Genomic DNA, 23,919 nt, shown 5'->3' with positions numbered 1-23,919 from the left:
ATCCCATATTCTCCTTTCTGCAGGGTACAGAGCACTGAGTTTTTTTTCTCTTGTTAGGTCCTGGCAATTAAGAGGTCCCAGGCTGCGTATCCAAGTGTATACTGTGCATTCTCATTCTGCTGTTTGCAAATGGCTCCGTCAAGTATCAGAATATTCGTGTACTCAACCCTGTGTGCTGCATCCTCTCCTTGGATTTAGTCCGTTTAGCCCTCTTCCTGTAGGGATATGTTGCAGGCTGGTAGTGTTTGCTTGAAAGATGCCGGACTTCCAGGGAAGGTTAGGGGGTGTCTGCTGACTCACTGGGGCACTTGCCTTGTTCTCTGGCACTTTAGAGAGGCCGTAGACTTGGTCAGGAGGGAGGAAGCTGGGTGGAGGGCAATTTGAGCGGGGCTGTTCTCTGGTGTGTAAAGAGAATCAGCAACAGGGTGAGTTTGGATTCCACATGCTGTGGACGCTGTATCAGAGTTCCTGTCCTGCATGCTGGCGAGGACTGGTGAAGAGTGTCCAAGCTGCAGTTGGATTTCCCAGGAGGAATTTTGTTTGAGGCAGCCAGAATTCCCTCTGCGGAGTGGTCCCTCTCCCACTAGGGAGAAGCCATCACACACCTCCTCCCCCCTTTCCTTCTGGGTGGTTAGCAGATGCCATAGGAGGGAGCAGGGACTGGTCTCCCCAGGAGAATTTGACCGGCTCCTTTTGAAGAGGCACAAGGGCTGTGTGTCTCTCTGTGCCCTCCTCTGGGTCCCTCCCATACCTCCACAGGGCCACACATTAAATGCTCCATGGGCATTCTGCCACATACCAGGACTCTGCTGTCTATAATTTCCTGCTTTATTCCATTGGCTAGCTAATGACACTCATAAGATATGTCAAGTAAATCTCTCTCTCATGATCTAGTGAAACTTGCATCAGTTTCCAGTTTTGCTTTGAGACTTCGTCCTATTCCCTATTGACAGACTGGCTAATCCCCAATTAGCTCTTCACATGGCTGCCAAGCACTCAGTAGCTTCTCCTGTGTTGTCTAGCTGGAGGGGAGTGGGTGTAGCAAGCAGCTTGTTGTGATGAGCCTGTCTCTTCCACAGTTGGATGTACAGAATCTTAACATGCTTCCACCTGCTTGGAATGTAGGTCGGTATCATTCTCCCTCTTCTACAAATGACTAAACTAAGGCAGAGCTGGGAAAAGAATCCAACTCTCCGTTGTCCTGGGCCTGTATATTAACATAAGAATGGTCATACTGGGTCAGATCAAAGGTCCATCAAGCCCAGTATCCTGTCCTCTGACAGTGGCTAATGGCAGGTGCCCCAAAGGGAATGAACAGACCGGTTATCATCAAATGATCCGTGCCCTGTCGCCCAATCCCATCTTCTGGCAAACAGAGGTTAGGGACACCATTCCTGTCCATCCTGGCTAATAGATCCATCAATGGCTATTTTTCATGAATCTATCTCACTCCCTCTTGAACACCATTATAGTATTGGCCTTCACAACGCCCTCTGGCAAGGAGTTCCAGAGGTTGACAGTGCATTGCATGAAAAAAATACTTTCTTGTTTGTTTTAAACCTGCTACCTATTAATTTCATTTGGTGGCCCCTTGTTCTTGTATTATGAGAAGGAGTAAATAACACTTCCTTATTTACTTTCTCTAGACCCCTCATAATTTTATAGACCTCTATCATATCTCCCCTTAGTCACCTCTTTTCCAAGCTGAAAAGTCCCAGTCTTATTAATCTCTCCTCATACGGAAGCTGTTCTATACCCCTAATCATTTTTGTTGCCCTTTTCTGAACCTTTTCCCATTCCAATCTATCTTTTTTGAGATGGGGCAACCACATCTGCACGTAGTATTCAAGGTGTGGGCTTTCCATGCATTTATATAGAGGCAATATATTTTCTGTCTCATTATCTATCCCTTTCTTGATGATTCCCAACATTGTTAGCTTTTTTGACTGCTGCTGCACATTGAGTGGATGATTTCAGAGAACTATCCACAATGACTACAAGATCTTTCTTGAGTGGTAACAGCTAATTTAGACCCCATCATTGTATATGTATAGTTAAGATTGTTTTCCAGTGTGAATTACTTTGTAATTATCAAGATTAGCCACAAGTCTGTCCTTCCCCATTAGTTCCTGGATTGTTTTGTTCCCTCTCTTGGTCCCAGTCTCTCTCCTGTCTTTTCTTCTTTGCTACACCTGCCTAAGACCATGCTTTTCTCCCTGCTGGCTTTGCAATAGTCTCCTCCCACAGCCCTTCCCTAAATCTCTCTGCTCCTGTCTCCTTCACACTGTGGCTGCCTCCTGCACTTGGAATGTGTTACTGCTCAGGTCCCAGGAGCTGCAGTAGTGAAATGGGAGCAGAGGTAAAGGGGGCAAGCATTGGTTGCCTGCTGAGAAGCCTTGGGAGTTGGTTCTAGTGGCCAGGAGGAGGTGCTGCAGGCAAAACAATATACACTACTTGTAGCCCTGCTTATGAGTGACCGCAGGGATGAATGTGATTATTGCTGCAGCTGAGTGACACTTAGCAGGTTTGTGTTTGGCCGGGCTGCATGAAACTGAAATCAGCTTATCAGGAAAATGAGTGGCTACACAGCACTATGCAAATAAGGCTAAGGTACAGTCTTCTGATGAAACAGGCTCTGTTCCACATGGTTGCTCCCTCCTAGAGTGGAAGAAAACTGAGGTCCCTGGAGTTTTTTCCAAATTTTCCACCCCGAACCTCCCCCACCTGCTACCATCACATGGAAGAGCAGGGGATCTGATCCCTTCATCCCATAGATCCTGAGCAATCTCCTGGATGCCCAGGGTCATTGCTTCAGCTCCTGTTCTTGTCAGAATGGTTCTATTATAGTCAGGGGTTCCTCAGATAGAAGGTATGCAGGGAACCGGTACAGAGGGAGATGGGGAACTTCCCAGTTGCAGAGGGACCTATACTGACAAATTTAATAGTCTCCTACAGCAGACTATCACTGCGTGATGGGAGAGGGACAAGGGATGCTGTGGAGGCAACGATGTCCTAGCTCACCAGCTCAGCTCAGCTAATCCTGATGGTGTAACAAGATCTAGGAAACTGACAGACTTGTAGAGCAACCAAACTTCTTAGGTCCTGTTTGGAATATGAGTCCTAAACACATCTATGGCCCTCGCATACTTCCATATTTACTATATTAGATTCTAGCACATCACTTCAGTATCTAGGTGCTGTAGACAAAATTAAGGATCTGCATCCTGCTTAATAAGGCAAAAGCTCTCCACATATCCTTCAGTTGCCTGCTCCCCTGAGTTATTTATAGCCACCTCTGCCAGCTACCAGAGGAATCTGCCTCTTCTATATGTTGACATGTGCATAGCTTGTCAAGCCAACAGTCCTGTTGAATGGAGTGGACTCTGATGTCAGGGACTGCGTCCTAGGGTGTGTGTTACTCACTTACTGAAGAAGCGCCTGCACAAAGACGTGATCCTGGACTGAGTTCTAATAGTGTAAAGATTGGCTCACCCTGATCTCCAGTAGGAGGTCTGAACGGACCTGTGTATATAAACGGGTGATAGCCTTGCTGCAGGTATCTCTACCTCATCCCCTGAGCTCCAAGTCAACCTCTAGAGCATGTTGCAGTAATGCTGCTCTCACTGAGGGCAAGCCTACACTACAAAATTGTCAATCTAAGTTACACCAATGTACAGCCACCGCAGTAATTAAATGACTCTTGCATGTCCACACTGTGCTCCTAGCGTCAGTGGTGTGTGCCCTCACCAGAGCGCTTGCACCAATTTAAATGTCAGCGTGGGGCATTGTGCGACGGCTTCTGAAAGTCAGCACCAGTCAGCGTAAGCAATGCAGTGTCCAAACCTGACACTACATCAACCTAAGCACTACGCCTCTCGTGGAGGTGGAGTTAAGTCGGTGCAGTGGGAGAGTTACATCAGTGGGACCTACATTTTAGTGTAGGTGCTGACCGACGTCGACATAAGCTGCATTGATCTAACACTGTAGTCTAGACTAGGCCTGAGAGCATGCCTGCACTAGGAAAACAAACTGTTTGAAACAGTGTTTGTGTAGTGAACGTTTCATGCTCTCCTTTGCACTTTGTGCAGGCATGACCACCTCTTTAAATGCTATTTAACATTTTCAGACACTGTTTATTTTTCAGTTCAAACTGGTTTCTGAGGTCTGTGTGAGTGATGCTTACAGCATTACTGTATTTGGCTCCCAGATCTCATGCTCAGTTCAGGATAGGAGTTCTGCAGGCTCTCTCTGACTAGTTCTCATCAGCCTCCTCTGCAGCTCTTCATGCTGGTTCATCTCCCAGGAGGAGGCAGCAATGCTGTCACTCCCCAGAAGGATAAGGAGGTTTCTTAGCTAGTAACAAGAAAAGGAGGATTTGTGGCACCTTCATCGGATGAAGTGAGCCATAGCTCACGAAAGCTCATGCTCAAATAAATTTGTTAGTCTCTAAGGTGCCACAAGTCCTCCTTTTCTTTTTGCGAATAGACTAACATGGCTGCTACTCTGAAACTTAGCTAGTAACGTGTACTTCAGGCAAATTCAAGGCATAGATTCCCAAACCCCTGCCTTTGGATGCTGGAAGCCTTGGAGTGATTCTGGCTGGGGGCAAGAAATGAGATGGGTCAGCGCTGGTGCTGTTTATAGGACATCAGGTCTGATTTAGTCCTCCTGAGAGTATTTGCATGGTCCTAGTGGCAACTGCTTTCCCAAGAGTTCTGACCTTGGGGCCAGGAAAACGCATGCTTCTACGAGTGGGGATAGGTGCTCTCAGCCTACCAGAACTCTAGTGACTGGGACACTAACCGCAGCTTTTCACTTGTGTTAGACCCAGCTCTGGGAAAAGGAGCTGCCATCTGTCCCTTCTTGTGTCTCATCAAAGGGATTGTTGAGGACATTCCAGTGAGCGAGGGGGCTGGCCAGTGCGTTATGAGGCAATGGGGTGGGATAGCTGATACTGCAGGCTTAGCTCAGGCAGCAGAATCTCGCTGATGGGAGATGATGCAGCAAAAGGAAAGAGCCCAGCATGACTCTCAGAGGCTGGGGTAGATTCTGTGCTGCCAGCTGGAAAAACATCTCCAGCGGGTTTGAGCTGGGCAATCCCCATGGAGCTTTAGCGGGTAGATTTATGCTTCCCTCGCTCAGACAGTCAAACTTGGGCTAAAACCAGCAGAGTAGATATCGCAGCTTGAGCTAAGCACCCCGAGCTTGAAGTCAGGTGGGCTTGAGTGTCTGAGCTGCTTCCTGAACCGCAGTGACCACACTGCTGTTTTTTAGCACGCGAACTTGAGCACAGTTAGAGGGAGTCTGTCTGTCTAGCTTGCTAGTTGCTGCAGCATAGACATACCCACCAGGACCTTTGCCCAGAGTCACTTTTAGGGCAGAACGGCACTTGACGTTGATCTGGTTTATCTTGTGGAAATCAAATAATGAAGTATTTAAAATTCGTTAAAGCAATAATAAATCTGATGACTAAACAGGTAGACTTTAAAAGTTAATAGTTAGCACAGCTGCTGAGCCAGAGTTTCCAGATGTTATATCTCCAGTGATCACAAGCATTCTGGATTGTGACCTCTCGCCAAGGCCGATAAGTGGGCGCTGTGCTTTCCTCTAGCAAACAGGAGCAGCTAACGGGGGAGTTGTGCGAGGGAGTTCTCCAGGTGAAGGAGGAGCGACTACCTGACACCTGGGGTGAGTTTGTCGCCTGTTTGTGTGCTTGCTGCTTGACTGAAGTTTACAGTGTGGTCTGTTTGTGTGGGGGGCTGCGTGCTGAGCCTAGTGGCCTGCTAGGCAAGGCTGAGAGCTTCTTAACGATGCTTTGATCCCTAAGTCCTTTAGCACCTGTTAGCCCTTCACCAGGGGGTTAAAAAGCCTGCTCCAAAGCAACCAGAGGAGCTAGCGAACAGGATCAGCTAACGGGAGTTTTGCGAGGGAGTGTGAGAGCCCAATACACCTGATTAACCTGCAAACTTAGGCCAAGAAATATCTGCTTCCCCCCTCCCACAAGAAAAAAATTACCCCCCAAAACAATTTAAAAAGCTACAGGAGTAAAAAGCATGCAAGCAGAGTCCAGCAGCAGAGTGGGGGCTAGCCAGTTTATTGCACTCAGTGCAGCATGTACCTTGTTTGTAGGCAGGTGCCGTGTGCATTCAGTGCAAGCAGCTCATGGCCCTCAGAGACAGAGTACGAGCTCTTGAGATCAGAGTGGCTGAACTGGAGGAGCTAATGGAGACAGAAGTGCAGAGACGAGACTTTTTTGGTCCCAGCCCCAGTCTGACAGCCTGTGTGCTGTTGAGGAGGGTGAAAGTCTTGGGGAAGGAGAACATCCCACAGGAGCAGAGGGATACAATCCCATAGTTGGGACCCTCCTTCCAGATGATGTCATGGTGTCCTCTAGGGGTTTCTCTACATCTTAGTAAAGAGGAGAGGATAGAATCGTAGGACTGCAGGGGTCCTCGGGAGGTCATGAAGTCCTGTCCCCTGCACCCATAGTAGAAGTATTATCTAGACCAGTGTTTCCCAAAGTGTAGTACGCATACCCTGGTGGTACGTGAAAGGGTTTCAAGAGGTACATGGCAGAATTTTTTATTTTACTTTATCAGTTTATTTTAGCAGCAGAAAACAATTCACTAAAATTTTATATAAGAATGGTGTACACTTGTACAGTAGAAATACACAGGTTTACATTGTAACTAATATGATAATGCGTTCAGTAACCTCTAATAGCACAGCAGAGCCGACGCAAACCACGCGTGCGTGTTACCACGGCTCGGGCAATACACTTGCCTTTGTGGCATGCACAGAAGTCATACTGACAGATAAAAGATCAAGGTGAATAACTACTCCTAGCAATCTGAAGATCATAGCAAGTACATAATTTGTGTAGTAATATACAAAATTTCTTTTTGTTAAACCCATTTACAATGGATCGCTGGCTAAAAACGGGAAGTTTGAAACATACAAAAGAAAATTATGAAGGAAATACGAATGTTAGTGATAATTATGCCAAAAAATGCAGTGATATGGCTACATCAGACAATTGTGATGACAAAATTAGTGAACCGTGTGAACCATCTGTAAGTTTATTGAATGTATCAGCTGCAAAGAAAATGAAAAAAGCCCGCAAATATGTTGAAGAATATCTTAAACTGGGATTTTCGTGGACTGGCGATGAGGTGGAGCCTGTTCCACTGTGTGATTTGTTACGAGATTCTCACAAATGAAAGTATGAAACCATCCAACCTAAAACGCCATTTCAATAGCAAACAAAGAATACAAGGGAAAACCTGTAGAATTCTTTGAAAATAAGCGCAAAGATCTCCAAAAGTCCCAGAAAACAATTTGTAATGTGACAGGAGGTGAAAAGTTTTGGAAGCTTCATATAGTGTGGCGTATTTAATTGCAAATTCCGGAGCTGCTGAAGTGATTGGTGAGACATTAGTAAAACCTGCAGCCAAAGTAATGGTGCAAGTGATGATTGGAGACAAGGCTAGCAAAGCTTTAGATTGTGTCCCCCTCTCAAATAACACTGTTCATCACAGATATGGCCGAAAACGTAAAGCAGTAATTATTGTCAAGAGTACAAAAGAGTCGCTACTATGCACTGCAAGCGGATGAATCCACTGATATTGTGAATTTAGCTAATCTTTTGTGGTTTGTCAGATACGAGCTGAATAATGAAGTCCACGATGATGTTTTGTTCTGCCAACCTATGCCAACACATACAACTGGAGAAGCTATTTTTAAAGCTAGTGATGACTTTTTCAAAAACAATTACTTGGATTGGAGTCGTTGTGTTGGAATAAGCATGGATGGCGCCAGAGCCATGGTTGGCTCAAAGAAAGGAGTTGTTGCACATATTCAAGCTGTTGCACCAGAAGCAAAATCGACTCATTGTTGCATTCACAGGGAAGCACTTGCAACCCAGAACATGCAGGCAGATCTAAAGCAAGTACTGGATGAAGCTGTGAAAATAATCAATTTTGTGAAAGGCTGCCCTCTGAACGCCTGGCTGTTTTCTCAGCTTTGTGATGAGATGGGCAGTGATTACACACACCTCCTATTTCATACTGAAATGCATTGGCTTTTGTGTGGGAAAAGTTCTGAATCGCCTGTTTGGAGCTGCAAGAAGAACTGCAAGTTTTTTTTAGATGAAACCTTTAACCTGCGAGACCGTATACAGGACTGGAAATGGCTATGCAAACTAGCATATATTGCAGAATATCTTTGCTCATTTAAACAACCTCAATCTATCCTTGTAAGGGAAACTCATATCCATATTCCATGTTCAAGACAAAGTGAGCGCCATGGTCGCAAAATTGAAGCTGTGGCATAAACGTCTTAGTCATCGTGAACTGGATTCCTTTCCATCTCTTCATGACTTAGTAATAAACTCGACTAACGAACTTGATAGTGATGTGTTGCAAACCATGAAGCAGCATTTGGAAAGCTTGCAGAAAGATCTTCGTAAGTATTTCCCTGAACCAGACGGCACCTTTGAATGGATAAGGAACCCTTTTATCATCAGTGTTCAAGCATTGCCAAATAACCTCTCTGCTTCAGAAGAACAACAGCTCTTGGAGCTGGCTTCAGATAGCTTCCTGAAAACAAAATTTGAGCAAAATACACTGACGTCATTTTGGTTGGGGGTTAGCTCTGAATATCCAGCTCTATCAGACAAAGCTGTCAAATATCTTCTACCTTTTCCCATCTCATATTTATGCGAGATCGGATTCTCTGCACTGGTTGGCATCAAAACAAAAAAACGAAATAGTCTTATTGATGTGGAGCCCCATCTTCATCTTAAGATCACAAACATTGAGCCAGATATCCCCGCGATAGTGTCTGGTCACAAGCAGTTCCATCCCTCGCACTGATTTCAATACCGAAATAGTAAGTATTAAAACTAGCGCTTTCTTCTCTAACCTAACCAAACCAGCATATTTTAATTTCAGAATGATACAAATTCACTAATATATGCTGTTTGTTTGCTTCTATTATTTTAATTATTTCTAGTACTATTTCTATATAACATATTTCTATTAAAATTTTTGTTTCAACTGTATGTAATTTTGTATTTATTTCTAATAAACATTTAATCCAGAATTAAACTAATTAGGAGTGTTATAAAAATGTGGCTACCCCTGCCCCCCAAATTATCTTCACCAGAGAAGGGGTATGCTGGTAAGACAAATGTCTCAAAAGGGGTACACAACTGTTGTAAGTTTGGGAAACACTGATCTAGACCATCCCTGACAGGTGTTTGTGTAACCTGCTCTTAAAAATCTCCAGTGATGGGGATTCTGCAACCTCCCTTGGCAGAAATTGAAAAAGTACAGGTGGGAACTGGAGAGAAACAGTCCAACAAAAGAGTCCAATTCATTTGCATCATATAACAGATTTATAAAATTTGACACATTTTAGCTGTGCTTGTATACAAATGCCAGAAGTCTAAATAGTAAGATGGGTGAACTAGAGTGCCTGGAATTAAATGAGGTTATTGATATAATAGGCATCACAGAAACTTGGTGGAGGGATATAATCAATGGGACATGGTAATACTAAGGTACAAAATATATAGGAATGACAGAGTAGGTTGTGCTGGGAGGTAGCGGGGGGGCGCTATATGTGAAAGAGAGCATAGAGTCAGATATTAGTAAAAACCTTCAATGAATCTAACTACCATAGAATGTTGGGATAGAAATTCCATCCTTGAATAATAAGAGTACAGCAGTAAGAGTATACTACCAACCAACTGACCAGGATGGTGATAGTGATTGTGAAATGCTCTGGGATATCAGAGAGGCTACAAAAATGGAAAACTCAGTAATAATGGGGGATTTCAAATATCCCCATATTGACTGGGTACATGTCATCTAAGGACAGGATGCAGAGACAAAGTTTATAGACATCACCATCTACTTCTTGGAGCAGCTAGGCCTGGAACCCACAAGGGAAGAGGCAATTCTTGATTTAGTCCTACGTGGAGCACAGGATCTGGTCCAACAGGTGAATATATTGCTGAGCACTCCGTAATAGTGACTATAACATAATGCAATTTAACATCCTTGTGGGGAGGAAAATCCCAAAGAAGCCTTCAGCTTCCTCTTTTTTCTGTAGTTCCCCCTTTCTGAAGTTAGTTAAACAGAAATTAATAGGTACAGTCACAAAAGTGAAATGGCTGCAAGCTTCATGGAAACTTTTTAAAAATACCATAACAGAGGCTCAAATTAAATGTATACCCCAAATAAAAAAAATAGTAAGTGATTAGAGGCAAAAAAAGGCATCCTTTAAAATTGGAAGTCAAATCCTAGTGAGGAAAATTGCCAGAGCTTATGCTCCTTTCTAGTCAAGTGTAAAAGTACAATTAGGCAGCCCAAAAAAGAATTTTGAAGAGCAACTAGCCAAATACTCAAAAACTAACAGCAAAAAATGTAAGTACGTTGTTGGGCAGTCTTCCTGCTTCAGATCAGTAGCACCACTGAATGACTGAGGTGCTAAAGAAGCACTCAAGGAAAACAAGGCCATTGCAGAGAAGTTGCTTGAATATTTTGCATTGGTCTTCACCACAGAGGATGTGAAGGAGATTCCTATATAAGGATATAAGCCACTCTTTTAAGTGACAAATCTGAGGAACGGTCTCTCAGACTGAGGCCTCAATAGAGGAGAACTTAGAACAAATTGATAACTTACACAGTAATAAATCACCAGGACCAGCTGGTATTCACCCAAGAGTTCTGAAGGAACTCAGATATGAAATTGCAGAACTACTAACTGCTATGTTTCAGAGGAACAGCCGTGTTAGTCTGTATTCGCAAAAAGAAAAGGAGTACTTGTGGCACCTTAGAGACTAACCAATTTATTTGAGCATGAGCTTTCGTGAGCTACAGCTCACTTCATCAGATGTTTACCGTGGAAACTGCAGCAGACTTTATATACACACAGAGAATATGAAACAATACCTCCTCCCACCCCACTGTCCTGCTGGTAATAGCTTATCTAAAGTGATCAACAGGTGGGCCATTTCCAGCACAAATCCAGGTTTTCTCACCCTCCACCCCCCCACACAAATTCACTCTCCTGCTGGTGCTAGCCCATCCAAAGTGACAACTCTTTACATAGTCAAGTGGGGCTATTTCCTGCATAGATCCAGGTTTTCTCACATCCCCCCCACCCCCATACACACACAAACTCACTCTCCTGCTGCTAATAGCTCATCTAAACTGACCACTCTCCAAGTTTAAATCCAAGTTAAACCAGAACATCTGGGGGGGGGGGTAGGAAAAAACAAGAGGAAACAGGCTACCTTGCATAATGACTTAGCCACTCCCAGTCTCTATTTAAGCCTAAATTAATAGTATCCAATTTGCAAATGAATTCCAATTCAGCAGTTTCTCGCTGGAGTCTGGATTTGAAGTTTTTTTGTTTTAAGATAGCGACCTTCATGTCTGTGATTGCGTGACCAGAGAGATTGAAGTGTTCTCCGACTGGTTTATGAATGTTATAATTCTTGACATCTGATTTGTGTCCATTTATTCTTTTACGTAGAGACTGTCCAGTTTGACCAATGTACATGGCAGAGGGGCATTGCTGGCACATGATGGCATATATCACATTGGTGGATGTGCAGGTGAACGAGCCTCTGATAGTGTGGCTGATGTTATTAGGCCCTGTGATGGTGTCCCCTGAATAGATATGTGGGCACAATTGGCAACGGGCTTTGTTGCAAGGATAAGTTCCTGGGTTAGTGGTTCTGTTGTGTGGTATGTGGTTGTTGGTGAGTATTTGCTTCAGATTGCGGGGCTGTCTGTAGGCAAGGACTGGCCTGTCTCCCAAGACTTGTGAGAGTGTTGGGTCATCCTTTAGGATAGGTTGTAGATCCTTAATAATGCGTTGGAGGGGTTTTAGTTGGGGGCTGAAGGTGACCGCTAGTGGCGTTCTGTTATTTTCTTTGTTAGGCCTGTCCTGTAGTAGGTAACTTCTGGGAACTCTTCTGGCTCTATCAATCTGTTTCTTTACTTCTGCAGGTGGGTATTGTAGTTGTAAGAAAGCTTGACAGAGATCTTGTAGGTGTTTGTCTCTGTCTGAGGGGTTGGAGCAAATGCGGTTGTATCGCAGAGCTTGGCTGTAGACGATGGATCGTGTGGTGTGGTCAGGGTGAAAGCTGGAGGCATGCAGGTAGGAATAGCGGTCAGTAGGTTTCCGGTATAGGGTGGTGTTTATGTGGCCATCGTTTATTAGCACTGTAGTGTCCAGGAAGTGGATCTCTTGTGTGGACTGGACCAGGCTGAGGTTGGTGGTGGGATGGAAATTGTTGAAATCATGGTGGAATTCCTCAAGGGCTTCTTTTCCATGGGTCCAGATGATGAAGATGTCATCAATATAGCGCAAGTAGAGTAGGGGCTTTAGGGGACGAGAGCTGAGGAAGCGTTGTTCTAAATCAGCCATAAAAATGTTGGCATACTGTGGGGCCATGCGGGTACCCATAGCAGTGCCGCTGATCTGAAGGTATACATTGTCCCCAAATGTGAAATAGTTATGGGTAAGGACAAAGTCAGAAAGTTCAGCCACCAGGTTAGCCGTGACATTATCGGGGATAGTGTTCTTGACGGCTTGTAGTCCATCTTTGTGTGGAATGTTGGTGTAGAGGGCTTCTACATCCATAGTAGCCAGGATGGTGTTATCAGGAAGATCACCGATGGATTGAAGTTTCCTCAGGAAGTCAGTGGTGTCTCGAAGGTAGCTGGGAGTGCTGGTAGCGTAGGGCCTGAGGAGGGAGTCTACATAGCCAGACAATCCTGCTGTCAGGGTGCCAATGCCTGAGATGATGGGGCGCCCAGGATTTCCAGGTTTATGGATCTTGGGTAGTAGATAGAATATCCCAGGTCGGGGTTCCAGGGGTGTGTCTGTGCGGATTTGATCTTGTGCTTTTTCAGGAAGTTTCTTGAGCAAATGCTGTAGTTGCTTTTGGTAACTCTCAGTGGGATCATAGGGTAATGGCTTGTAGAAACTCGTGTTGGAGAGCTGCCGAGCAGCCTCTTGTTCATATTCCGACCTATTCATGATGACAACAGCACCTCCTTTGTCAGCCTTTTTGATTATGATGTCAGAGTTGTTTCTGAGGCTGTGGATGGCATTGCGTTCCGCATGGCTGAGGTTATGGGGCAAGTGATGCTGCTTTTCCACAATTTCAGCCCGTGCACGTCGGCGGAAGCACTCTATGTAGAAGTCCAGTCTGCTGTTTCGACCTTCAGGAGGAGTCCATCTAGAATCCCTCTTTCTGTAGTGTTGGCAGGGAGACCTCTGTGGATTAGTATGTTGTTCAGAGGTATTTTGGAAATATTCCTTGAGACGGAGACGTCGAAAATAGGATTCTAGGTCACCACAGAACTGTATCATGTTCGTGGGGGTGGAGGGGCAGAAGGAGAGGCCCCGAGATAGAACAGCTGCTTCTGCTGGGCTGAGAGTATAGTTGGATAGGTTAACAATATTGCTAGGTGGGGTGAGGGAACCATTGCTGTGGCCCCTTGTAGCATGTAGTAGTTTAGAAAGTTTAGTGTCTTTTTTCTTTTGTAGAGAAGCAAAGTGTGCGTTGTAAATGGCTTGTCTAGTTTTAGTAAAATCCAGCCACGAGGAAGTTTGTGTGGAAGGTTGGTTCTTTGAGAGTATCCATTTTTGAGAGCTCATTCTTAATCTTTCCCTGTTTGCTGTAGAGGATCTTGATCAGGTGATTCCGCAGTTTCTTTGAGAGCGTGAGGCACAAGCTGTCAGCATAGTCTGTGTGGTATGTAGATTGTAATGGATTTTTGACCTTCAGTCCTTTTGGTACGATGTCCATCTGTTTGCATTTGGAAAGGAAGATGATGTCTGTCTGTATCTGTACAAGTTTTTTCATGCAGTTGATAGATTTCCACTCCATACGGCTAAATGCAGTGCCTTGCATAATGACAGGTTTCAGAGGAACAGCCGTGTTAGTCTGTATTCGCAAAAAGAAAAGGAGTACTTGTGGCACCTTAGAGACTAACCAATTTATTTGAGCATGAGGCTTAAATAGAGACTGGGAGTGGCTAAGTCATTATGCAAGGTAGCCTGTTTCCTCTTGTTTTTTCCTACCCCCCCCCCCCCAGATGTTCTGGTTTAACTTGGATTTAAACTTGGAGAGTGGTCAGTTTAGATGAGCTATTAGCAGCAGGAGAGTGAGTTTGTGTGTGTATGGGGGTGGGGGGGATGTGAGAAAACCTGGATCTATGCAGGAAATAGCCCGACTTGATTATGTAAAGAGTTGTCACTTTGGATGGGCTAGCACCAGCAGGAGAGTGAATTTGTGTGGGGGGGTGGAGGGTGAGAAAACCTGGATTTGTGCTGGAAATGGCCCACCTGTTGATCACTTTAGATAAGCTATTACCAGCAGGACAGTGGGGTGGGAGGAGGTATTGTTTCATATTCTCTGTGTGTATATAAAGTCTGCTGCAGTTTCCACGGTAAACATCTGATGAAGTGAGCTGTAGCTCACGAAAGCTCATGCTCAAATAAATTGGTTAGTCTCTAAGGTGCCACAAGTACTCCTTTTCTTTTTACTAACTGCTATGTTACCTATCGCTTAAATCAGCCTCTCTGCCAGATTATTAATATGACACCAATTTTTAAAACAGGCTCCAGATGCAATCCTGGCAATTACAGGCCAGGAAGCCTAACTTCAATACCAGGCAAATTGGTTGAAACTATAGGAAAGAATAGAATTATCAGACACTAGCTGAATTTGATTTGTTGGGGAAAAGTCAACATGGCTTTTATAAAGGAAGATCCTGCTTCACTAATCAATTAGAATTCTTTGGTGGGGTCAACAAACTTGTGGACAAGAGTGATCCAGGGGATATAGGGTATTTGGACTTTCAGAAAGCCTTTTGACAAGACCAAAGACTCATAAGCAAAGCAAGCTGTCATGGGATAAAGGGGAGGGTCCTTTCGTAGATCTATAACTGAGTTACAAGACCGGAAACAAATGGTAGGAATAAAGGGTCACTTTTCACAATGGCGAAGGGTAAACAGCGGTGTCCCCCAGGATCTGTTCTAGGACCTGTGCTCTTCAACACATTCATAAATGATCTAGAAATGGGGTAAAGGGTGGGGTGGCACAATTTGCAGATGATACAAAATTATTTAAGTCCAAAGCAGACTGGTGAAGAGCTACAAAAGGATCTCACAAAACTGGGTGACTGGGCAACGAAATCGCAGATGATATTCAGTGTTGATAAATGCAAAGTAATGCACATTGGAAAAAAAATCAGTCCCAGAACCCCACTCTGGTTCCCTAAAAAAGTTCAATTCACATCGGTGCTAGCCCTGCTGACAGTGATGGGTTGCATAAATGTCCTCAAGGGCCTGATTTGACCTGAGGGACCTTCGTTACACATACATGACACAGAGAGGAAAGAGCCCAGCTTGACTCAGATTGCACAAAGCTGCTAGTGAAAGAAAAAGAAGCATCTTTATACTTGTAAACTGAGCTCATTTGGTTTGGAATCATGGAGGGGAAGCTCTACAAAGGAATTTTGTTGCCTAAATCCAAGATTTAGATTTTCAGAACCTGATCTCAGCTAACCCTGTAAGTGCCTAAATTATTTAGGTGCCTATATTTCTGCTGCTAAAGTCCCCGTGGCACCTAAATTTCATTGGGCAAGAGACCAAATAACTCCATAGCCCAGTGGCTAGGGCGCTTTTCTGGGACATCCAAATTAGTTATTCCACTGGCTATTTATTTATACAGACCAGAACCCCTTCAATAGAAGAGAGCCCCGCTCCCAAGTGTCCCGTAGTCCAGATATGCACCTGTAGAGTGGGAGACAGGGATTTGAGTGTCTGCTGCAAATTAGGCAGAGCAGAGATTTGAACTTGGGTTTTCCACATCCTAGCTGAGCACCCACACCATTGGGCTAGTGAATATAAGGTGGCAGGGCTACTCCCTACAAAATCATGCTTGGATGATTTTTTTTCCTTTGGGCAAGAAAGGGTTGACCTGGATTAGGCACCTAATTCCAGAAGAGGGTTTGTAGGTCACAGTGACACTAGTGTAAGCAGAGTAAGAATGATCTCTACCGTGACATCTGGTGGTGAGCTGTGGAAAAGGACTTAAGGGGCTGATCTTGTTTGCATGGGCACCCCTACCCTGCCTAACATGATGGACTGCCTGCCCAAATGGTCACTTTGGCTGCTGTGGGATCCCCAGTCTCTTTTTGTTATTGGGGCAGGAGTAATAAAAGGTTGTTATCCTGGTTATGTGAATCAAGGACAGTAGAACTGTACTTGGCATTTTATGATGGAGGGACTCTCCCTCAACTAAGCAGCACTTGCTAGGCAAGGGACATGGGTTCCAAAACCCAGTGAATTGAGAGAGGCTGGGGATAGATATGTGTATCTGGTGGTGTGGGCCCCCTTCTGAGGGTACTAAACACTCCTTTGACCCCCTCCTCTCTCCACTGAGTAATAACAGAGCTAATTTTGATTCCATTAGGAGTCTTGTTACATGCTGTAGAGCTGAAATCACTTATACCTAGGTCTAAGCATTAGACCTAGTTTTGGCTAGTGGTGCACCAGCACTGGGGCTCCCCTACTACCAGCTAAACTCACTGAGAGCTGAAGTCACTAAAGAGCTGTGTTAAGTAGGGTGGGGGGGCTAGCAGGACGGCAGGGCAGCTGGTGGAGTGGAGCAGAGGGGATAGCATGGCAGTTGGCAGAGAGGCAAAGCTGGCGGTGAAGACTGCAGCAGAACCCCATGGAGAGGCGTGGCACTCAGGCGTCGACCCGAGCAGCGGAGTGTGTAAGATGCTCCCCTTACCTCCCTCCACTTCCACCCAGGCTGGGAGGTAAACTCTGCAGATGAACTTCTGAACTCTGGGGGCTGCACTGACCAAGGTCATAGAAACATAGAACTGGAAGGGACATCGAGAGGTCATCTAGTCCAGTTCCCTGCACTCAAGACAGGACAAGGATTATCTAGACCATCTCTGACAGGTGTTTGTCCAACCTCCTCTTAAAAATCCCCAATGATGGAGATTCCACCACCTCCCTAGGCAATTTATTCCAGTGCTTAACCACCCTGACAGGAAGTTTTTCCTAATGTCCCAGCTAAACCGCCCTTGCTGCAATTTAAGCCCATTGCTGGTTCTTCTATCCTCCGAGGTTAAGAAGAACAATTTTTCTCCCTCCTCCTTGTAACAACCTTTTATGTACTTGAAAACGGTTATCATGTCCCCTCTCAGTCTTCTCTTCTCCAGACTAAACAAACCCAATTTTTTCAATCTTCCCTCATAGGTCATGTTTTCTAGACCTTTAATCATTTTTGTTGCTCTTCTCTGAACTTTCTCCAATTTGTCCACATCCTTCCTGAAATGTGGCGCCCAGAACTGGACACAATACTCCAGTTGAGGCCTAATCAGCGCGGAGTAGAGCGGAAGAAGTACTTCTCATGTCTTGCTTACAATACTCATGCTAATACATCCCAGAATGATGTTTGCTTTTTTTGCAACAGCTTTACATTGTTGACTCATATTTAGTTTGTGATCCACTATGACCCAGATCCCTTTCTGCAGTACTCCTTCCTAGGCAGTAATTTCCCATTTTGTATGTATGCAACTGATTGTTCCTTCTTAAGTGAAGTACTTTGCATTTGTCCTTATTGAATTTCATGGATTTCCTATTTACTTCAGATATTTAGAATCATAGAATATCAGGGTTGGAAGGGACCTCAGGAGGTTATCTAGTCCAACCCCCTGCTCAAAAGCAGGACCAAGCCCCAATTAAATCATCCCAGCCAGGGCTTTGTCAAGCCTGACCTTAAAAACTTCTAAGGAAGGAGATTCCACCACCTCCCTAGGCAACGCATTCCAGTGTTTCACCACCCTCCTAGTGAAAAAGTTTTTCCTAATATCCAACCTAAACCTCCCCCACTGCAACTTGAGACCATTACTCCTTGTCCTGTCCTCTTCTACCACTGAGAATAGTCTAGAACCATCCTCTCTGGAACCCCCTCTCAGGTAGTTGAAAGCAGCTATCAAATCCCCCCTCATTCTTCTCTTCTGCAAACTAAACAATCCCAGTTCCCTCAGCCTCTCCTCATAACTCATGTGTTCCAGACCCCTAATCATTTTTGTTGCCCTTCGCTGGACTCTTTCCAATTTATCCACATCCTTCTTGTAGTGTGGGGCCCAAAACTGGACACAGGACTCCAGATGAGGCCTCACCAATGTCGAATAGAGGGGGACAATCACGTCCCTTGATCTGCTCGCTATGCCCCTACTTATACATCCCAAAATGCCATTGGCCTTCTTGGCAACAAGGGCACACTGCTGGCTCATATCCAGCTTCTCGTCCACTGTCACCCCTAGGTCCTTTTCTGCAGAACTGCTGCCTGGCCATTCGGTCCCTAGTCTGTAGCTGTGCATTGGGTTCTTCCGTCCTAAGTGCAGGACCCTGCACTTATCCTTATTGAACCTCATCAGATTTCTGTTGGCCCAATCGTCCAATTTGTCTAGGTCCCTCTGTATCCTATACCTGCCCTCCAGCGTATCTACCACTCCTCCCAGTTTAGTAATTTGCTGAGAGTGCAATCCACACCATCCTCCAGATCATTTATGAAGATATTGAACAAAACCGGCCCCAGGACCGACCCCTGGGGCACTCCACTTGACACCGGCTGCCAACTAGACATGGAGCCATTGATCACTACCCGTTGAGCCCGACAATCTAGCCAGCTTTCTACCCACCTTATAGTGCATTCATCCAGCCCATACTTCCTTAACTTGCTGACAAGAATACTGTGGGAGACCGTGTCAAAAGCTTTGCTAAAGTCAAGAAACAATACATCCACTGCTTTCCCTTCATCCACAGAACCAGTAATCTCATCATAAAAGGCGATTAGATTAGTCAGGCATGACCTTCCCTTGGTGAATCCATGCTGGCTGTTCCTGATCACTTTCCTCTCATGCAAGTGCTTCAGGATTGATTCTTTGAGGACCTGCTCCATGATTTTTCCAGGGACTGAGGTGAGGCTGACTGGCCTGTAGTTCCCAGGATCCTCCTTCTTCCCTTTTTTAAAGATTGGCACTACATTAGCCTTTTTCCAGTCATCCGGGACTTCCCCCGTTCGCCACGAGTTTTCAAAGATAATGGCCAATGGCTCTGCAATCACAGCCGCCAATTCCTTCAGCACTCTCAGATGCAACTCGTCCGGCCCCATGGACTTGTGCACGTCCAGCTTTTCTAAATAGTCCCTAACCACCTCTATCTCCACAGAGGGCTGGCCATCTCTTCCCCATTTTGCGATGCCCAGCGCAGCAGTCTGGGAGCTGACCTTGTTAGTGAAAACAGAGGCAAAAAAAGCATTGAGTACATTAGCTTTTTCCACATCCTCTGTCACTAGGTTGCCTCCCTCATTCAGTAAGGGGCCCACACTTTCCTTGGCTTTCTTCTTGTTGCCAACATACCTGAAGAAACCCTTCTTGTTACTCTTGACATCTCTGGCTAGCTGCAGCTCCAGGTGCGATTTGGCCCTCCTGATATCATTCCTACATGCCCGAGCAATATTTTTATACTCTTCCCTGGTCATATGTCCAACCTTCCACTTCTTGTAAGCTTCTTTTTTTATGTTTAAGATCCGCTAGGATTTCACCATTAAGCCAAGCTGGTCGCCTGCCATATTTACTATTCTTTCGACTCATCGGGATGGTTTGTCCCTGTAACCTCAACAGGGATTCCTTGAAATACAGCCAGCTCTCCTGGACTCCTTTCCCCTTCAAGTTAGTCCGCCAGGGGATCCTGGCCATCCGTTCCCTGAGGGAGTCGAAGTTTGCTTTCCTGAAGTCCAGGGTCCGTATCCTGCTGCTTACCTTTCTTCCCTGCGTCAGGATCCTGAACTCAACCAACTCATGGTCACTGCCTCCCAGATTCCCATCCACTTTTGCTTCCCCCACTAATTCTACCCGGTTTGTGAGCAGCAGGTCAAGATAAGCGCCCCCCCTAGTTGGCTCCTCTAGCACTTGCGCCAGGAAATTGTCCCCTACGCTTTCCAAAAACTTCCTGGATTGTCTATGCACCGCTGTATTGCTCTCCCAGCAGATATCAGGAAAATTAAAGTCACCCATGAGAATCAGGGCATGCGATCTAGTAGCTTCCGTGAGCTGCCGGAAGAAAGCCTCATCTACCTCATCACTGGCCTCTTGGCTCCGCTGTGCAACCTGCTCTAAATCTTCAGAGCTTTGTGCCCGTAGAAGCATATCCTGACTTTTGTCCAGAAAATCCTCCGTTTCTCGTATGCAACGCAGGGTCGTTATCTGTTGCTCCAGACCTTCAATCTTCTCTTCCAATATGGAGACCAGGATTTGAATTTTAATCCTATCTTCCAAAGCACTCACAACCCCTCCGAGCTTGGTATCGTCCACAAACTTTATAAGTATACTGTCTATGCCATTATCTAAATCATTGATGAAGATATTGAACAGAACCGGCCCCAGAACCGATCCCAGCGGGACCCTTCCAGCATGACTGCGAACCATGTAACTGCTAACTACTCTCTGGGAATGATTTTCCAACCAGTTATGCACCCACCTTCTAGTAGCTCCATCTAGGTTGTATTTCCCTAGTTTGTTTACGAGAAGGTCATGATGCTAAAAGAGCACTCAAGGACGATAAGGTCACTGCAGAGAAACTAAATGAATTCTTTGCAGCGGTCTTCACGGCAGAGGATGTGAGGGAGATTCCCAAACCTGAGCCATTCTTTTTAGGTGATAAATCTGAGGAACTGTCCCAGATTGAGGTGTCATTAGAAGAGGTTTGGGAACAAATTGATAAACTAAACAGTAATAAGTCACCAGAACCAGATGGTATTCACCCAAGAGTTCTGAAGGAACTCAAACATGAAATTACAGAACTACTAACTGTAGTATGTAACCTATCATTTAAATCAGCTTCTGTACCAAATGACTGGAGGATAGCTAATGTGATGCCAATTTTTAAAAAGGGCTCCAGAGGTGATCCCAGCAATTACAGGCCTGTAAGCCCGACTTCATTACCGGGCAAACTGGTTGAAACTATAATAAAGAACAAAATCTTCAGACAGATAGATTAATGTAACTTGTTGGGGAAGAGTCAACATGGTTTTTGTAAAGGGAAATCATGCCTCACCAATCTACTAGAATTCTTTGAGGGGGTCAACAAGCATGTGGACAAGGGGGATCCAGTGGACGTAGTGTACTTAGATTTTCAGAAAGCCTTTGACAAGATGCCTCACCAAAGGCTCTTAAGCAAAGTAAGCTGTCATGGGATAAGAGGGAAGGTCCTTTCATGGATTGGGAACTGGTTAAAAGATAGGAACCAAAGGGTAGGAATAAATGGTCAGTTTTCAGAATGGAGAGATGTAAATAATGTTGTTCCCCAGGGGTCTGTACTGGTCCTAGTCCTATTCAATATATTTATAAATGATCTGGAAAAAGGGGTAAACAGTGCGGTGGCAAAATTTGCAGAGGATATAAAACTACTCAAGATAGTTAAGTCCCAGGCAGACTGCGAAGAGCGACAAAAGGATCTCTCAAAACTGGGTGACTGGGCAACAAAATGGCAGATGAAATTCAATGTTGATAAATGCAAAGTAATGCAAAGATAAATGCACATTGGAAAACATAATCCCAACTATACATATAAAATGATGGGGTCTAAATTAACTGTTACCACTCAAGAAAGAGATCTTGGAGTCATTGTGGATAGTTCTATGAAAACAGCCACTCAATGTGCAGCGACAGTCAAAAAAAGCGAACAGAATGTTGGGACTCATTAGGAAAGGGATCGATAATAAGACAGAAAATATCATATTGCCTCTCTATAAATCCATGGTACACCCACATCTTGAATACTGCATGCAGATGTGGTCGCCCCATCTCAAAAAATATATATTGGAATTGGAAAAAATACAGAAAAGGGCAACAAAAATGATTAGGAGTATGGAACGGCTTCCGTATGAGGGGAGATTAATAAGACTGGGACTTTTCAGCTTGGAAAAGAGACGACTAAGGGAGGATATGATCGAGGTCTATAAAGTCATGACTGGTGTGGAGAAAGTAAATAAGGAAGTGTTATTTACTCCTTCTCATAACACAAGAACTAGGGGGTCAACAAATGAAATTAAGAGGCAGCAGATTTAAACCAAACAAAAGGAAGTATTTCTTTACACAACGCACAGTCAACCTGTGGCACTTTGCCAGAGGATGTTGTGAAGGCCAAGACCACAACAGCACTATTAGCCAGGATGTGCAGGGATGGTGTCCCTAGGCTGTGTTTGCCAGAAGCTGGGAATGGGCGACAGGGGATGGATCACTTGATGATTATCTGTTCTGTTCATTCCCTCTGGGGCACCTGGCATTAGCCACTGTCGGAAGACAGGATACTGGGCTACGTGGACATTTGGTCTGACCCAGTATGGCCATTCTTATGTTCTTAAGGATGAAGCTCAGTGCGGGACCAGATGTTTGGCTGGAGCTCACCAATATCTCATCTGACAGAAAGCAGCTCTGTTTTGTGAAGCAAGAACATCCTTCCATTTAAGAGCACTTTTTGGAAAATTTCAGAGCTACATCGAACGTATTGTATTTTTCTTGATTTAAATTTTGTGAAAGAGAAGCAAAGTGAACTTTGGCTTGTCTGCAACAGTAACCCAGATAAGAATGATCAGGAACTTCAAACTTAAATTAGACAAGTTAAAAAGTCACACTACTGATGTAATTCAGTGGCGCACCCCAAAATATATCAAGATATAATTTATGGCATTTAGACTCATAAACTTTAAGGTCAGAAGGGACCATTATGATTGTCTAGTCTGACCTCCTGCACAACGCAGGCCACAGAATCTCACCCACCCACTCCTGTAACAAACCCCTTACCGATGTCTGAGCTATTGAAGTCTTCAAATCATGGTTTAAAGACTTCAAGGTGCAGAGAATCCTCCAGCAAGTGACCCATGCCCCACGCTGTAGAGGAAAGCAAAAAAACCCCAGGGTCTCTGCCAATCTGCCCTGGAGGACAATTCCTTCCCGACCGCAAATATGGCGATCAGCTAAACCCTGAGCATGTGGGCAAGATTCACCAGCCAGACACCCAGGAAAGAATTTTCTGTAGTAACTCAGATCCCACCCTATCTAGTGTCCCATCACAGGCCATTGGGCATATTTATCGCTAATAGTCAAAGATCAATTAATTGCCAAAATTAGGCTATCCCATCATACCATCCCCTCCATAAACTTATCAAGCTTAGTCTTGAAGCCAGATAGATCTTTTGCCTCCACTGCTCCCCTTGGAAGGCTGTTCCAGAACTTCACTCCTCTGATGGTTAGAAACCTTTGTCTAATTTCAAGTCTAAACTTCCTGATGGCCAGTTTATATCCATTTGTTCTTGTGTCCACATTGGTACTGAGCTTAAATAATTCCTCTCCCTCCCTGGTATTTATCCCTCTGATGTATTTATAGAGACCAGTCATATCTCCCACAGCCTTCTTTTGGTTAGGCAAAGCCAAGCTCTGAACAAGCCAAGCTCTTTGAGTCTCCTTTCATAAGACAGGTTTTCCATTCCTCTGATCATCCTAGTAGCCCTTCTCTGTACCAGTTCCACTTTGAATTCATCCTTCTTAAACATGGGAGACCAGAACTGCACACAATATTCCAGATGTGGTCTCACCAGTGCCTTGTATAACGGAACTAACATCTCCTTATCTCTACTGGAAATAGAATCGTAGAATCATAGAATATAAGGGTTGGAAGGGACCCCAGAAGGTCATCTAGTCCAACCCCCTGCTCGAAGCAGGACCAATTCCCAGTTAAATCATCCCAGCCAGGGCTTTGTCAAGCCTGACCTTAAAAACCTCTAAGGAAGGAGATTCTACC

The 23,919-nt window shown here is 44.8% G+C and overlaps 1 protein-coding gene across 1 annotated transcript in view; it reads left to right on the top strand.

The window, feature by feature from the left end:
• CCDC15 (coiled-coil domain containing 15) overlaps nucleotides 1–23,919 on the top strand; it is a 67,487-nt gene that overhangs the window by 27,892 nt on the left and 15,676 nt on the right. The gene's annotated exons all lie outside the window — the stretch shown is intronic.

The sequence above is a fragment of the Caretta caretta genome, chromosome 22, assembly GCF_965140235.1.
Source record: "Caretta caretta isolate rCarCar2 chromosome 22, rCarCar1.hap1, whole genome shotgun sequence".
Classification (NCBI taxonomy): Eukaryota; Metazoa; Chordata; order Testudines; family Cheloniidae; genus Caretta; species Caretta caretta.
This window is presented reverse-complemented; position numbering and strand designations above follow the sequence as displayed.